Source organism: Salvelinus fontinalis, chromosome 32 (genome assembly GCF_029448725.1).
Source record: "Salvelinus fontinalis isolate EN_2023a chromosome 32, ASM2944872v1, whole genome shotgun sequence".
NCBI classification, from domain to species: domain Eukaryota; kingdom Metazoa; phylum Chordata; class Actinopteri; order Salmoniformes; family Salmonidae; genus Salvelinus; species Salvelinus fontinalis.
The window spans coordinates 26,365,517-26,379,948 of record NC_074696.1 but is presented as its reverse complement, the minus strand read 5'-3'; the positions used below and the strand labels follow the sequence as shown (position 1 = coordinate 26,379,948).

General features: G+C 55.3%; 1 protein-coding gene across 2 annotated transcripts in view; it reads left to right on the top strand.

Moving 5' to 3' along the window:
* The window catches only part of LOC129830989 (ribosome biogenesis protein bop1-like), a 170,978-nt gene that overhangs the window by 149,330 nt on the left and 7,216 nt on the right, over positions 1 to 14,432 (top strand). The gene's annotated exons all lie outside the window — the stretch shown is intronic.

The following is a 14,432-nucleotide window of genomic DNA, read 5'->3' as shown; positions in this document are numbered from 1 at the left end:
TCTCTTTCTCTCTCGCTGTGTCTCTTTCTCTCTCGCTGTGTCTCTTTCTCTCTCGCTGTGTCTCTTTCTCTCTCGCTGTGTCTCTTTCTCTCTCGCTGTGTCTCTTTCTCTCTCGCTGTGTCTCTTTCTCTCTCGCTGTGTCCCTTTCTCTCTCGCTGTGTCCCTTTCTCTCTCGCTGTGTCTCTTTCTCTCTCGCTGTGTCTCTTTCTCTCTCGCTGTCTCTCTTTCTCTCTCGCTGTGTCTCTTTCTCTCTCGCTGTGTCTCTTTCTCTCTCGCTGTGTCTCTGTCTCTCGCTGTGTCTCTTTCTCTCTCGCTGTGTCTCTCGCTGTGTCTCTCGCTGTGTCTCTCGCTGTGTCTCTCGCTGTGTCTCTTTCTCTCTCGCTGTGTCTCTTTCTCTCTCGCTGTGTCTCTTTCTCTCTCGCTGTGTCTCTTTCTCTCTCGCTGTGTCCCTTTCTCTCTCGCTGTGTCTCTCGCTGTGTCTCTCGCTGTGTCTCTTTCTCTCTCGCTGTGTCTCTTTCTCTCTCGCTGTGTCTCTTTCTCTCTCGCTGTGTCTCTTTCTCTCTCGCTGTGTCTCTCGCTGTGTCTCTCGCTGTGTCTCTCTCTCTCGCTGTGTCTCTTTCTCTCTCGCTGTGTCTCTTTCTCTCTCGCTGTGTCTCTTTCTCTCTCGCTGTGTCTCTCTCTGTGTCTCTTTCTCTCTCGCTGTGTCTCTCTCTGTGTCTCTTTCTCTCTCGCTGTGTCTCTGTCTCTCTCGCTGTGTCTCTTTCTCTCTCGCTGTGTCTCTGTCTCTCTCGCTGTGTCTCTCTCTGTGTCTCTTTCTCTCTCGCTGTGTCTCTGTCTCTCTCTCTGTGTCTCTTTCTCTCTCGCTGTGTCTCTGTCTCTCTCGCTGTCTCTCTTTCTCTCTCGCTGTGTCTCTGTCTCTCTCGCTGTGTCTCTTTCTCTCTCGCTGTGTCTCTTTCTCTCTCGCTGTGTCTCTTTCTCTCTCGCTGTGTCTCTTTCTCTCTCGCTGTCTCTCTTTCTCTCTCGCTGTCTCTCTTTCTCTCTCGCTGTGTCTCTGTCTCTCTCGCTGTGTCTCTCGCTGTGTCTCTTTCTCTCTCGCTGTGTCTCTGTCTCTCTCGCTGTGTCTCTTTCTCTCTCGCTGTGTCTCTTTCTCTCTCGCTGTGTCTCTGTCTCTCTCGCTGTGTCTCTGTCTCTCTCGCTGTGTCTCTTTCTCTCTCGCTTTGTCTCTTTCTCTCTCGCTGTGTCTCTTTCTCTCTCGCTGTGTCTCTTTCTCTCTCGCTGTGTCTCTCGCTGTGTCTCTTTCTCTCTCGCTGTGTCTCTTTCTCTCTCGCTGTGTCTCTCTCTCACTGTGTGTGTCTCTCTCTCACTCAATTCAATTCAATTTGCTTTATTGCCATGACGTAACAATGTACATATTGCCAAAGCTTATTTTGGATATTTACAATATAAAAATGAGAATCAAAATTGTCAACGTGACAGTAACAACCATAACCAAGGGTCAAAATAACCATACATTCAACAATAACAATAAGCATACAGTAGAGTACATGTGCAGGTTGATTGGTCTGTCAGACACTGTCCTTCAACTTATGGCAGGCAGCAATGTAGTGCGATGCCAACCCACAGCTCTCTGCGTCCTCCCACAACAGGACGGGAAGCCTATCCTCATCAGAGAGGTCTTCGAAACCTTGAATAAGGGTTTCAAATTTGGGGAAATGACACTCTAATTGTTTTATATTTTTGACATTTTGTCAGGAAATGCAGCTCTGTCTCAGGTTCTGCTGTTGTGCAGTGGTTGCACAGCCTTTCCTCTACAGGCAGCCAGGTTTTCCTGTGTCTACCCTTCTCAATGGCAAGGCTGTGCTCACTGAGCCTGTATTTTGTCAAGGTTTTCTAAGGTTTTGATCAGTAACCATGGTCAAATATTTAGCCACAGTGTACTGTCGATTTAGGGCCAGATAGCACTGCATTTTGCTTTGTGTTTGTGCTTGTGTTTCCCAATAAGCAATGTAGTTTTGTTTTGACTGTGTTGTAATTTGGTTTATCCTGATTTGATTGGATGTTCTGGTCCTGAGGCTTCAGTGTGTTAGTAGAACAGGTTTGTGAACTCAGCCCCAGGACCAGCTGGATGAGGGGACTCTTTTCTTTGCTCAGCTCTTGCCATTGCAGGGCTTGGTAGTGATAAGAGAGGGGGTCACTGTATTTTAGATGTTTCCAAAACCTAATTGTTCTTTTTTGAGTTTTTATTATTATTGGATATTTGCCTAATTCTGCCCTGCATGCATTGTTTGTAGTTTTCCTCTGGACATGTAGGAGAATCTTACAGAACTCTGTATGCAGGGTTTCAATGGGGTGTTTGTCCCATTTGATGAAATCTTGTTTTTCAAGATCACCCTCTCTCGCGCTGTGTCTCTCTCGCTGTGTGGCTCTCTCGTTCTCTCTCTCTCGCTGTGTGGCTCTCTCTCTCGCTGTGTGGCTCTCTCTCTCTCTCTCGCTGTGTCGCTCTCTCTCTCTCTCTCGCTGTGTGGCTCTCTCGCTGTGTGGCTCTCTCTCGCTGTGTGGCTCGCTCTCGCTGTGTGGCTCTCTCTCGCTCTCGCTGTGTGGCTCTCTCTCGCTGTGTGGCTCTCTCTCTCGCTCTCGCTGTGTGGCTCTCTCGCTCTCTCTCGCTGTGTGTCTCCCTCGCTCTCTCTCTCTCTCGCTGTGTGTCTCTCTCGCTGTGTGTCTCTCTCTCGCTCTCGCTGTGTGGCTCTCTCGCTCTCGCTGTGTGGCTCTCTCGCTCTCGCTGTGTGGCTCTCTCTCTCTCGCTGTGTGGCTTTCTCGCTGTGTGGCTCTCTCGCTGTGTGGCTCTCTCGCTGTGTGGCTCTCTCTCTCTCTCTCTCGCTGTGTGGCTCTCTCGCTGTGTGGCTCTCTCGCTGTGTGGCTCTCTCTCTCTCTCTCGCTGTGTGGCTCTCTCTCTCTCTCTCTCTCTGTGTGGCTCTCTCTCTCTCTCTCTCGCTGTGTGGCTCTCTCTCTCTCTCTCTCGCTGTGTGGCTCTCTCTCTCTCTCGCTGTGTGGCTCTCTCTCTCTCTCGCTGTGTGGCTCTCTCGCTCTCTCGCTGTGTCGCTCTCTCGCTGTGTGGCTCTCTCGCTCTCTCGCTGTGTGGCTCTCTCGCTCTCTCGCTGTGTGGCTCTCTCGCTGTGTGGCTCTCTCTGTGTGTGGCTCTCTCCGTGTGTGGCTCTCTCCGTGTGTGGCTCTCTCGCTGTGTGGCTCTCTCGCTGTGTGGCTCTCTCGCTCTCTCGCTGTGTGGCTCTCTCGCTCTCTCGCTGTGTGGCTCTCTCTCTCTCGCTGTGTGGCTCTCTCTCTCTCTCTCGCTGTGTGGCTCTCTCTCTCTCTCTCGCTGTGTGGCTCTCTCTCTCTCTCTCGCTGTGTGGCTCGCTCTCTCTGTGTGGCTCGCTCTCTCTGTGTCGCTCTCTCGCTGTGTGGCTCTCTCGCTGTGTGGCTCTCTCGCTCTCTCGCTGTGTGGCTCTCTCGCTGTGTGGCTCTCTCGCTCTCTCGCTGTGTGGCTCTCTCGCTGTGTGGCTCTCTCGCTGTGTGGCTCTCTCGCTGTGTGGCTCTCTCGCTGTGTGGCTCTCTCGCTCTCTCGCTGTGTGGCTCTCTCGCTCTCTCGCTGTGTGGCTCTCTCTCTCTCTTGCTGTGTGGCTCTCTCTCTCTCTTGCTGTGTGGCTCTCTCGCTCTCTCGCTGTGTGGCTCTCTCGCTCTCTCGCTGTGTGGCTCTCTCTCTCCCTCGCTCTCTCGCTGTGTGGCTCTCTCTCTCCCTCGCTCTCTCGCTGTGTGGCTCTCTCTCTCCCTCGCTCTCTCTGTGTGGCTCTCTCTCTCCCTCGCTCTCTCTGTGTGGCTCTCTCTCTGTGTGGCTCTCTCTCTGTGTGGCTCTCTCGCTGTGTGGCTCTCTCGCTGTGTGGCTCTCTCGCTGTGTGGCTCTCTCGCTCTCTCGCTGTGTGGCTCTCTCTCTCCCTCGCTCTCTCTGTGTGGCTCTCTCTCTGTGTGGCTCTCTCTCTGTGTGGCTCTCTCTCTGTGTGGCTCTCTCGCTGTGTGGCTCTCGCTCTCTCGCTGTGTCGCTCTCTCGCTGTGTGGCTCTCTCGCTGTGTGGCTCTCTCGCTCTCTCGCTGTGTGGCTCTCTCGCTCTCTCGCTGTGTGGCTCTCTCGCTGTGTGGCTCTCTCGCTGTGTGGCTCTCTCGCTGTGTGGCTCTCTCGCTGTGTGGCTCTCTCGCTGTGTGGCTCTCTCGCTCTCGCTGTGTGGCTCTCTCCCTCGCTCTCTCTGTGTGGCTCTCTCGCTGTGTCTCTTTCTCTCTCGCTGTGTCTCTTTCTCTCTCGCTGTGTCTCTTTCTCTCTCGCTGTGTCTCTCGCTGTGTCTCTCGCTGTGTCTCTCGCTTTGTCTCTTTCTCTCTCGCTGTGTCTCTTTCTCTCTCGCTGTGTCTCTTTCTCTCTCGCTGTGTCTCTTTCTCTCTCGCTGTGTCTCTTTCTCTCTCGCTGTGTCTCTGTCTCTCTCGCTGTGTCTCTGTCTCTCTCGCTGTGTCTCTGTCTCTCTCGCTGTGTCTCTCGCTGTGTCTCTTTCTCTCTCGCTGTGTCTCTTTCTCTCTCGCTGTGTCTCTTTCTCTCTCGCTGTGTCTCTTTCTCTCTCGCTGTCTCTCTTTCTCTCTCGCTGTCTCTCTTTCTCTCTCGCTGTCTCTCTTTCTCTCTCGCTGTGTCTCTTTCTCTCTCGCTGTGTCTCTTTCTCTCTCGCTGTGTCTCTTTCTCTCTCGCTGTGTCTCTTTCTCTCTCGCTGTGTCTCTTTCTCTCTCGCTGTGTCTCTTTCTCTCTCGCTGTGTCTCTTTCTCTCTCGCTGTGTCTCTTTCTCTCTCGCTGTGTCTCTTTCTCTCTCGCTGTGTCTCTTTCTCTCTCGCTGTGTCCCTTTCTCTCTCGCTGTGTCTCTTTCTCTCTCGCTGTGTCTCTTTCTCTCTCGCTGTGTCTCTTTCTCTCTCGCTGTCTCTCTTTCTCTCTCGCTGTGTCTCTTTCTCTCTCGCTGTGTCTCTTTCTCTCTCGCTGTGTCTCTCGCTGTGTCTCTCGCTGTGTCTCTCGCTGTGTCTCTCGCTGTGTCTCTTTCTCTCTCGCTGTGTCTCTTTCTCTCTCGCTGTGTCTCTTTCTCTCTCGCTGTGTCTCTTTCTCTCTCGCTGTGTCCCTTTCTCTCTCGCTGTGTCTCTCGCTGTGTCTCTCGCTGTGTCTCTTTCTCTCTCGCTGTGTCTCTTTCTCTCTCGCTGTGTCTCTTTCTCTCTCGCTGTGTCTCTTTCTCTCTCGCTGTGTCTCTCGCTGTGTCTCTCGCTGTGTCTCTCTCTCTCGCTGTGTCTCTTTCTCTCTCGCTGTGTCTCTTTCTCTCTCGCTGTGTCTCTTTCTCTCTCGCTGTGTCTCTCTCTGTGTCTCTTTCTCTCTCGCTGTGTCTCTCTCTGTGTCTCTTTCTCTCTCGCTGTGTCTCTGTCTCTCTCGCTGTGTCTCTTTCTCTCTCGCTGTGTCTCTGTCTCTCTCGCTGTGTCTCTCTCTGTGTCTCTTTCTCTCTCGCTGTGTCTCTGTCTCTCTCTCTGTGTCTCTTTCTCTCTCGCTGTGTCTCTGTCTCTCTCGCTGTCTCTCTTTCTCTCTCGCTGTGTCTCTGTCTCTCTCGCTGTGTCTCTTTCTCTCTCGCTGTGTCTCTTTCTCTCTCGCTGTGTCTCTTTCTCTCTCGCTGTGTCTCTTTCTCTCTCGCTGTGTCTCTTTCTCTCTCGCTGTCTCTCTTTCTCTCTCGCTGTCTCTCTTTCTCTCTCGCTGTGTCTCTGTCTCTCTCGCTGTGTCTCTCGCTGTGTCTCTTTCTCTCTCGCTGTGTCTCTGTCTCTCTCGCTGTGTCTCTTTCTCTCTCGCTGTGTCTCTTTCTCTCTCGCTGTGTCTCTGTCTCTCTCGCTGTGTCTCTGTCTCTCTCGCTGTGTCTCTTTCTCTCTCGCTTTGTCTCTTTCTCTCTCGCTGTGTCTCTTTCTCTCTCGCTGTGTCTCTTTCTCTCTCGCTGTGTCTCTCGCTGTGTCTCTTTCTCTCTCGCTGTGTCTCTTTCTCTCTCGCTGTGTCTCTCTCTCACTGTGTGTGTCTCTCTCTCACTCAATTCAATTCAATTTGCTTTATTGCCATGACGTAACAATGTACATATTGCCAAAGCTTATTTTGGATATTTACAATATAAAAATGAGAATCAAAATTGTCAACGTGACAGTAACAACCATAACCAAGGGTCAAAATAACCATACATTCAACAATAACAATAAGCATACAGTAGAGTACATGTGCAGGTTGATTGGTCTGTCAGACACTGTCCTTCAACTTATGGCAGGCAGCAATGTAGTGCGATGCCAACCCACAGCTCTCTGCGTCCTCCCACAACAGGACGGGAAGCCTATCCTCATCAGAGAGGTCTTCGAAACCTTGAATAAGGGTTTCAAATTTGGGGAAATGACACTCTAATTGTTTTATATTTTTGACATTTTGTCAGGAAATGCAGCTCTGTCTCAGGTTCTGCTGTTGTGCAGTGGTTGCACAGCCTTTCCTCTACAGGCAGCCAGGTTTTCCTGTGTCTACCCTTCTCAATGGCAAGGCTGTGCTCACTGAGCCTGTATTTTGTCAAGGTTTTCTAAGGTTTTGATCAGTAACCATGGTCAAATATTTAGCCACAGTGTACTGTCGATTTAGGGCCAGATAGCACTGCATTTTGCTTTGTGTTTGTGCTTGTGTTTCCCAATAAGCAATGTAGTTTTGTTTTGACTGTGTTGTAATTTGGTTTATCCTGATTTGATTGGATGTTCTGGTCCTGAGGCTTCAGTGTGTTAGTAGAACAGGTTTGTGAACTCAGCCCCAGGACCAGCTGGATGAGGGGACTCTTTTCTTTGCTCAGCTCTTGCCATTGCAGGGCTTGGTAGTGATAAGAGAGGGGGTCACTGTATTTTAGATGTTTCCAAAACCTAATTGTTCTTTTTTGAGTTTTTATTATTATTGGATATTTGCCTAATTCTGCCCTGCATGCATTGTTTGTAGTTTTCCTCTGGACATGTAGGAGAATCTTACAGAACTCTGTATGCAGGGTTTCAATGGGGTGTTTGTCCCATTTGATGAAATCTTGTTTTTCAAGATCACCCTCTCTCGCGCTGTGTCTCTCTCGCTGTGTGGCTCTCTCGTTCTCTCTCTCTCGCTGTGTGGCTCTCTCTCTCGCTGTGTGGCTCTCTCTCTCTCTCGCTGTGTCGCTCTCTCTCTCTCTCTCGCTGTGTGGCTCTCTCGCTGTGTGGCTCTCTCTCGCTGTGTGGCTCGCTCTCGCTGTGTGGCTCTCTCTCGCTCTCGCTGTGTGGCTCTCTCTCGCTGTGTGGCTCTCTCTCTCGCTCTCGCTGTGTGGCTCTCTCGCTCTCTCTCGCTGTGTGTCTCCCTCGCTCTCTCTCTCTCTCGCTGTGTGTCTCTCTCGCTGTGTGTCTCTCTCTCGCTCTCGCTGTGTGGCTCTCTCGCTCTCGCTGTGTGGCTCTCTCGCTCTCGCTGTGTGGCTCTCTCTCTCTCGCTGTGTGGCTCTCTCGCTGTGTGGCTCTCTCGCTGTGTGGCTCTCTCGCTGTGTGGCTCTCTCTCTCTCTCTCTCGCTGTGTGGCTCTCTCGCTGTGTGGCTCTCTCCCTCTCTCTCTCGCTGTGTGGCTCTCTCGCTGTGTGGCTCTCTCGCTGTGTGGCTCTCTCTCTCTCTCTCGCTGTGTGGCTCTCTCGCTGTGTGGCTCTCTCTCTCTCTCTCTCGCTGTGTGGCTCTCTCTCTCTCTCTCTCTCGCTGTGTGGCTCTCTCTCTCTCTCTCTCGCTGTGTGGCTCTCTCTCTCTCTCGCTGTGTGGCTCTCTCTCTCTCTCGCTGTGTGGCTCTCTCGCTCTCTCGCTGTGTCGCTCTCTCGCTGTGTGGCTCTCTCGCTCTCTCGCTGTGTGGCTCTCTCGCTGTGTGGCTCTCTCGCTGTGTGGCTCTCTCCGTGTGTGGCTCTCTCCGTGTGTGGCTCTCTCGCTGTGTGGCTCTCTCGCTGTGTGGCTCTCTCGCTCTCTCGCTGTGTGGCTCTCTCGCTCTCTCGCTGTGTGGCTCTCTCGCTCTCTCGCTGTGTGGCTCTCTCTCTCTCGCTGTGTGGCTCTCTCTCTCTCTCTCGCTGTGTGGCTCTCTCTCTCTCTCTCGCTGTGTGGCTCGCTCTCTCTGTGTGGCTCGCTCTCTCTGTGTGGCTCGCTCTCTCTGTGTCGCTCTCTCGCTGTGTGGCTCTCTCGCTGTGTGGCTCTCTCGCTCTCTCGCTGTGTGGCTCTCTCGCTGTGTGGCTCTCTCGCTGTGTGGCTCTCTCGCTGTGTGGCTCTCTCGCTCTCTCGCTGTGTGGCTCTCTCGCTCTCTCGCTGTGTGGCTCTCTCTCTCTCTTGCTGTGTGGCTCTCTCTCTCTCTTGCTGTGTGGCTCTCTCGCTCTCTCGCTGTGTGGCTCTCTCGCTCTCTCGCTGTGTGGCTCTCTCTCTCCCTCGCTCTCTCGCTGTGTGGCTCTCTCTCTCCCTCGCTCTCTCTGTGTGGCTCTCTCTCTCCCTCGCTCTCTCTGTGTGGCTCTCTCTCTGTGTGGCTCTCTCTCTGTGTGGCTTTCTCTCTGTGTGGCTCTCTCGCTGTGTGGCTCTCTCGCTGTGTGGCTCTCTCGCTGTGTGGCTCTCTCGCTCTCTCGCTGTGTGGCTCTCTCTCTCCCTCGCTCTCTCTGTGTGGCTCTCTCTCTGTGTGGCTCTCTCTCTGTGTGGCTCTCTCGCTGTGTGGCTCTCGCTCTCTCGCTGTGTCGCTCTCTCGCTGTGTGGCTCTCTCGCTGTGTGGCTCTCTCGCTCTCTCGCTGTGTGGCTCTCTCGCTCTCTCGCTGTGTGGCTCTCTCGCTCTCTCGCTGTGTGGCTCTCTCGCTGTGTGGCTCTCTCGCTGTGTGGCTCTCTCGCTGTGTGGCTCTCTCGCTGTGTGGCTCTCTCGCTGTGTGGCTCTCTCGCTGTGTGGCTCTCTCGCTGTGTGGCTCTCTCGCTCTCGCTGTGTGGCTCTCTCCCTCGCTCTCTCTGTGTGGCTCTCTCGCTGTGTGGCTCTCTCGCTGTGTCGCTCTCTCGCTGTGTGGGTCTCTCGCTCTCTCGCTGTGTGGCTCTCTCGCTCTCTCGCTGTGTGGCTCTCTCGCTCTCTCGCTGTGTGGCTCTCTCGCTCTCTCGCTGTGTGGCTCTCTCGCTCTCTCGCTGTGTGGCTCTCTCCATGTGTGGCTCTCTCGCTCTCTCGTTGTGTGGCTCTCTCTCCCTCGCTCTCTCTGTGTGGCTCTCTCGCTCTCTCTGTGTGGCTCTCTCGCTGTGTGGCTCTCTCGCTGTGTCGCTCTCTCGCTGTGTGGGTCTCTCGCTCTCTCGCTGTGTGGCTCTCTCGCTCTCTCGCTGTGTGGCTCTCTCGCTCTCTCGCTGTGTGGCTCTCTCGCTCTCTCGCTGTGTGGCTCTCTCCATGTGTGGCTCTCTCGCTCTCTCGTTGTGTGGCTCTCTCTCCCTCGCTCTCTCTGTGTGGCTCTCTCGCTCTCTCGCCGTGTGGCTCTCTCGCCGTGTGGCTCTCTCGCTCTCTCGCTGTGTGGCTCTCTCTCTCCCTCGCTCTCTCTGTGTGGCTCTCTCTCGCTGTGTGGCTCTCTCTCTCCCTCGCTCTCTCTGTGTGGCTCTCTCGCTGTGTGGCTCTCTCTCTCTCTCGCTGTGTGGCTCTCTCGCTATGTGGCTCTCTCTCTCTCGCTGTGTGGCTCTCTCGCTGTGTGGCTCTCTCACTCTCTCGCTGTGTGGCTCTCTCGGTGTGTGGCTCTCTCGCTGTGTGGCTCTCTCGCTCTCTCGCTGTGTGGCTCTCTCGCTCTCTCGCTGTGTGGCTCTCTCTCTCCCTCGCTCTCTCGCTGTGTGGCTCTCTCTCTCCCTTGCTCTCTCTGTGTGGCTCTCTCGCTGTGTGGCCTCGCTCTCTCGCTGTGTGGCTCTCTCGCTCTCTCGCTCTCTCGCTGTGTGGCTCTCTCTCTCCCTCGCTCTCTCGCTGTGTGGCTCTCTCTCTCCCTCGCTCTCTCGCTGTGTGGCTCTCTCTCTCCCTCGCTCTCTCGCTGTGTGGCTCTCTCTCTCCCTCGCTCTCTCGCTGTGTGGCTCTCTCTCTCCCTCGCTCTCTCGCTGTGTGGCTCTCTCTCTGTGTGGCTCTCTCGCTGTGTGGCTCTCGCTCTCTCGCTGTGTGGCTCTCTCGCTCTCTCGCTGTGTGGCTCTCTCGCTCTCTCGCTCTGTGGCTCTCTCGCTCTCTCGCTGTGTGGCTCTCTCGCTCTCTCGCTGTGTGGCTCTCTCGCTCTCTCGCTGTGTGGCTCTCTCGCTCTCTCGCTGTGTGGCTCTCTCTCTCGCTCTCGCTGTGTGGCTCTCTCGCTCTCTCTCGCTGTGTGTCTCCCTCGCTCTCTCTCTCTCGCTGTGTGTCTCTCTCGCTGTGTGTCTCTCTCTCGCTCTCGCTGTGTGGCTCTCTCGCTCTCGCTGTGTGGCTCTCTCGCTCTCGCTGTGTGGCTCTCTCTCTCTCGCTGTGTGGCTCTCTCGCTGTGTGGCTCTCTCGCTGTGTGGCTTTCTCGCTGTGTGGCTCTCTCGCTGTGTGGCTCTCTCGCTGTGTGGCTCTCTCTCTCTCTCGCTGTGTGGCTCTCTCGCTGTGTGGCTCTCTCCCTCTCTCTCTCGCTGTGTGGCTCTCTCGCTGTGTGGCTCTCTCGCTGTGTGGCTCTCTCTCTCTCGCTGTGTGGCTCTCTCGCTGTGTGGCTCTCTCTCTCTCTCTCTCTCTCGCTGTGTGGCTCTCTCTCTCTCTCGCTGTGTGGCTCTCTCTCTCTCTCTCTCGCTGTGTGGCTCTCTCTCTCTCTCGCTGTGTGGCTCTCTCGCTCTCTCGCTGTGTCGCTCTCTCGCTGTGTGGCTCTCTCGCTGTGTGGCTCTCTCGCTCTCTCGCTGTGTGGCTCTCTCGCTGTGTGGCTCTCTCGCTGTGTGGCTCTCTCGCTGTGTGGCTCTCTCGCTGTGTGGCTCTCTCGCTGTGTGGCTCTCTCGCTCTCTCGCTGTGTGGCTCTCTCGCTCTCTCGCTGTGTGGCTCTCTCTCTCTCTCTCGCTGTGTGGCTCTCTCTCTCTCTCTCGCTGTGTGGCTCGCTCTCTCTGTGTGGCTCGCTCTCTCTGTGTCGCTCTCTCGCTGTGTGGCTCTCTCGCTGTGTGGCTCTCTCGCTCTCTCGCTGTGTGGCTCTCTCGCTGTGTGGCTCTCTCGCTGTGTGGCTCTCTCGCTCTCTCGCTGTGTGGCTCTCTCGCTCTCTCGCTGTGTGGCTCTCTCTCTCTCTTGCTGTGTGGCTCTCTCTCTCTCTTGCTGTGTGGCTCTCTCGCTCTCTCGCTGTGTGGCTCTCTCGCTCTCTCGCTGTGTGGCTCTCTCTCTCCCTCGCTCTCTCGCTGTGTGGCTCTCTCTCCCTCGCTCTCTCTGTGTGGCTCTCTCTCTCCCTCGCTCTCTCTGTGTGGCTCTCTCTCTGTGTGGCTCTCTCTCTGTGTGGCTCTCTCTCTGTGTGGCTCCCTCGCTGTGTGGCTCTCTCGCTGTGTGGCTCTCTCGCTGTGTGGCTCTCTCGCTCTCTCGCTGTGTGGCTCTCTCTCTCCCTCGCTCTCTCTCTGTGTGGCTCTCTCTCTCCCTCGCTCTCTCTGTGTGGCTCTCTCTCTGTGTGGCTCTCTCTCTGTGTGGCTCTCTCGCTGTGTGGCTCTCGCTCTCTCGCTGTGTCGCTCTCTCGCTGTGTGGCTCTCTCGCTGTGTGGCTCTCTCGCTCTCTCGCTGTGTGGCTCTCTCGCTCTCTCGCTGTGTGGCTCTCTCGCTCTCTCGCTGTGTGGCTCTCTCGCTGTGTGGCTCTCTCGCTGTGTGGCTCTCTCGCTGTGTGGCTCTCTCGCTCTCGCTGTGTGGCTCTCTCTCCCTCGCTCTCTCTGTGTGGCTCTCTCGCTGTGTGGCTCTCTCGCTGTGTCGCTCTCTCGCTGTGTGGGTCTCTCGCTCTCTCGCTGTGTGGCTCTCTCGCTGTGTGGCTCTCTCGCTCTCTCGCTGTGTGGCTCTCTCGCTCTCTCGCTGTGTGGCTCTCTCGCTCTCTCGCTGTGTGGCTCTCTCCATGTGTGGCTCTCTCGCTCTCTCGTTGTGTGGCTCTCTCTCTCCCTCGCTCTCTGTGTGGCTCTCTCGCTCTCTCGCCGTGTGGCTCTCTCGCCGTGTGGCTCTCTCGCTGTGTGGCTCTCTCTCTCCCTCGCTCTCTCTGTGTGGCTCTCTCTCGCTGTGTGGCTCTCTCTCTCCCTCGCTCTCTCTGTGTGGCTCTCTCGCTGTGTGGCTCTCTCGCTCTCTCGCTGTGTGGCTCTCTCGCTGTGTGGCTCTCTCTCGCTCTCTCGCTGTGTGGCTCTCTCGGTGTGTGGCTCTCTCGCTGTGTGGCTCTCTCGCTCTCTCGCTGTGTGGCTCTCTCGCTCTCTCGCTGTGTGGCTCTCTCTCTCCCTCGCTCTCTCGCTGTGTGGCTCTCTCTCTGTGTGGCTCTCTCGCTGTGTGGCTCTCGCTCTCTCGCTGTGTGGCTCTCTCGCTCTCTCGCTCTCTCGCTGTGTGGCTCTCTCTCTCCCTCGCTCTCTCGCTGTGTGGCTCTCTCTCTCCCTCGCTCTCTCGCTGTGTGGCTCTCTCTCTCCCTCGCTCTCTCGCTGTGTGGCTCTCTCTCTCCCTCGCTCTCTCGCTGTGTGGCTCTCTCTCTCCCTCGCTCTCTCTGTGTGGCTCTCTCTCTGTGTGGCTCTCTCGCTGTGTGGCTCTCGCTCTCTCGCTGTGTGGCTCTCTCGCTCTCTCGCTGTGTGGCTCTCTCGCTCTCTCGCTGTGTGGCTCTCTCGCTCTCTCGCTGTGTGGCTCTCTCGCTGTGTGGCTCTCTCGCTGTGTGGCTCTCTCGCTGTGTGGCTCTCTCGCTGTGTGGCTCTCTCGCTCTCGCTGTGTGGCTCTCTCGCTCTCTCGCTGTGTGGCTCTCTCTCTCCCTCGCTCTCTCTGTGTGGCTCTCTCGCTGTGTGGCTCTCTCGCTGTGTGGCTCTCTCGCTCTCTCGCTGTGTGGCTCTCTCGCTCTCTCGCTGTGTGGCTCTCTCGCTCTCTCGCTGTGTGGCTCTCTCGCTCTCTCGCTGTGTGGCTCTCTCGCTCTCTCGCTGTGTGGCTCTCTCGCTCTCTCGCTGTGTGGCTCTCTCGCTCTCTCGCTGTGTGGCTCTCTCCATGTGTGGCTCTCTCGCTCTCTCGTTGTGTGGCTCTCTCTCCCTCGCTCTCTCTGTGTGGCTCTCTCGCTCTCTCGCCGTGTGGCTCTCTCGCCGTGTGGCTCTCTCGCCGTGTGGCTCTCTCGCTCTCTCGCTGTGTGGCTCTCTCTCTCCCTCGCTCTCTCTGTGTGGCTCTCTCTCGCTGTGTGGCTCTCTCTCTCTCTCCCTCGCTCTCTCTGTGTGGCTCTCTCGCTGTGTGGCTCTCTCGCTATCGCTGTGTGGCTCTCTCGCTGTGTGGCTCTCTCTCTCTCTCGCTGTGTGGCTCTCTCGCTGTGTGGCTCTCTCGCTCTCTCGCTGTGTGGCTCTCTCGCTCTCGCTGTGTGGCTCTCTCGCTGTGTGGCTCTCTCGCTCTCTCGCTGTGTGGCTCTCTCGCTGTGTGGCTCTCTCGCTGTGTGGCTCTCTCGCTGTGTGGCTCTCTCGCTGTGTGGCTCTCTCGCTGTGTGGCTCTCTCGCTGTGTGGCTCTCTCGCTGTGTGGCTCTCTCGCTCTCTCGCTGTGTGGCGCTCTCGCTCTCTCGCTGTGTGGCTCTCTCGCTCTCGCTGTGTGGCTCTCTCGCTCTCGCTCTCTCTCTCAAGAGCTTTATTGGCATGGGAAACATATGTTAACATTGCCAAAGCAAGTGAAGTAGATAATAAACAATAAAAATGAACAGTAAACATTACACTCACAGAAGTTCCAAAAGAATGAAAACATTACAAATGTCTATATACAGTGTTGTAACGATGTGCAAATGGTTAAAGTACAAAAGGGGAAAATAAATAAATATGGGTTGTATTTACAATGGTGTTTGTTCTTCACTGGTCACCCTTGTGGCAACAGGTCACAAATCTTGCTGCTGTGATGGCACACTGGCACACTGTGGTATTTCACCCAGTAGATATGGGAGTTTATCAAAATTGGGTTTGTTTTCAAATTCTTTGTGGATCTGTGTAATCTGAGGGATGTATGTGTCTCTAATATGGTCATACATTGGGCAGGAGGTTAGGAAGTGCAGCTCAGTTTCCACCTCATTTTGTGGGCAGTGTGCACATAGCCTGTCTTCTCTTGAGAGCCATGTCTGCGTACGGTGGCTTTTCTCAATAGCAAGGCTATGCTCACTGAGTCTGTACATTGTCAAACCTTTCCTTAATTTTGGGTCAGTCACAGTGGTCAGGT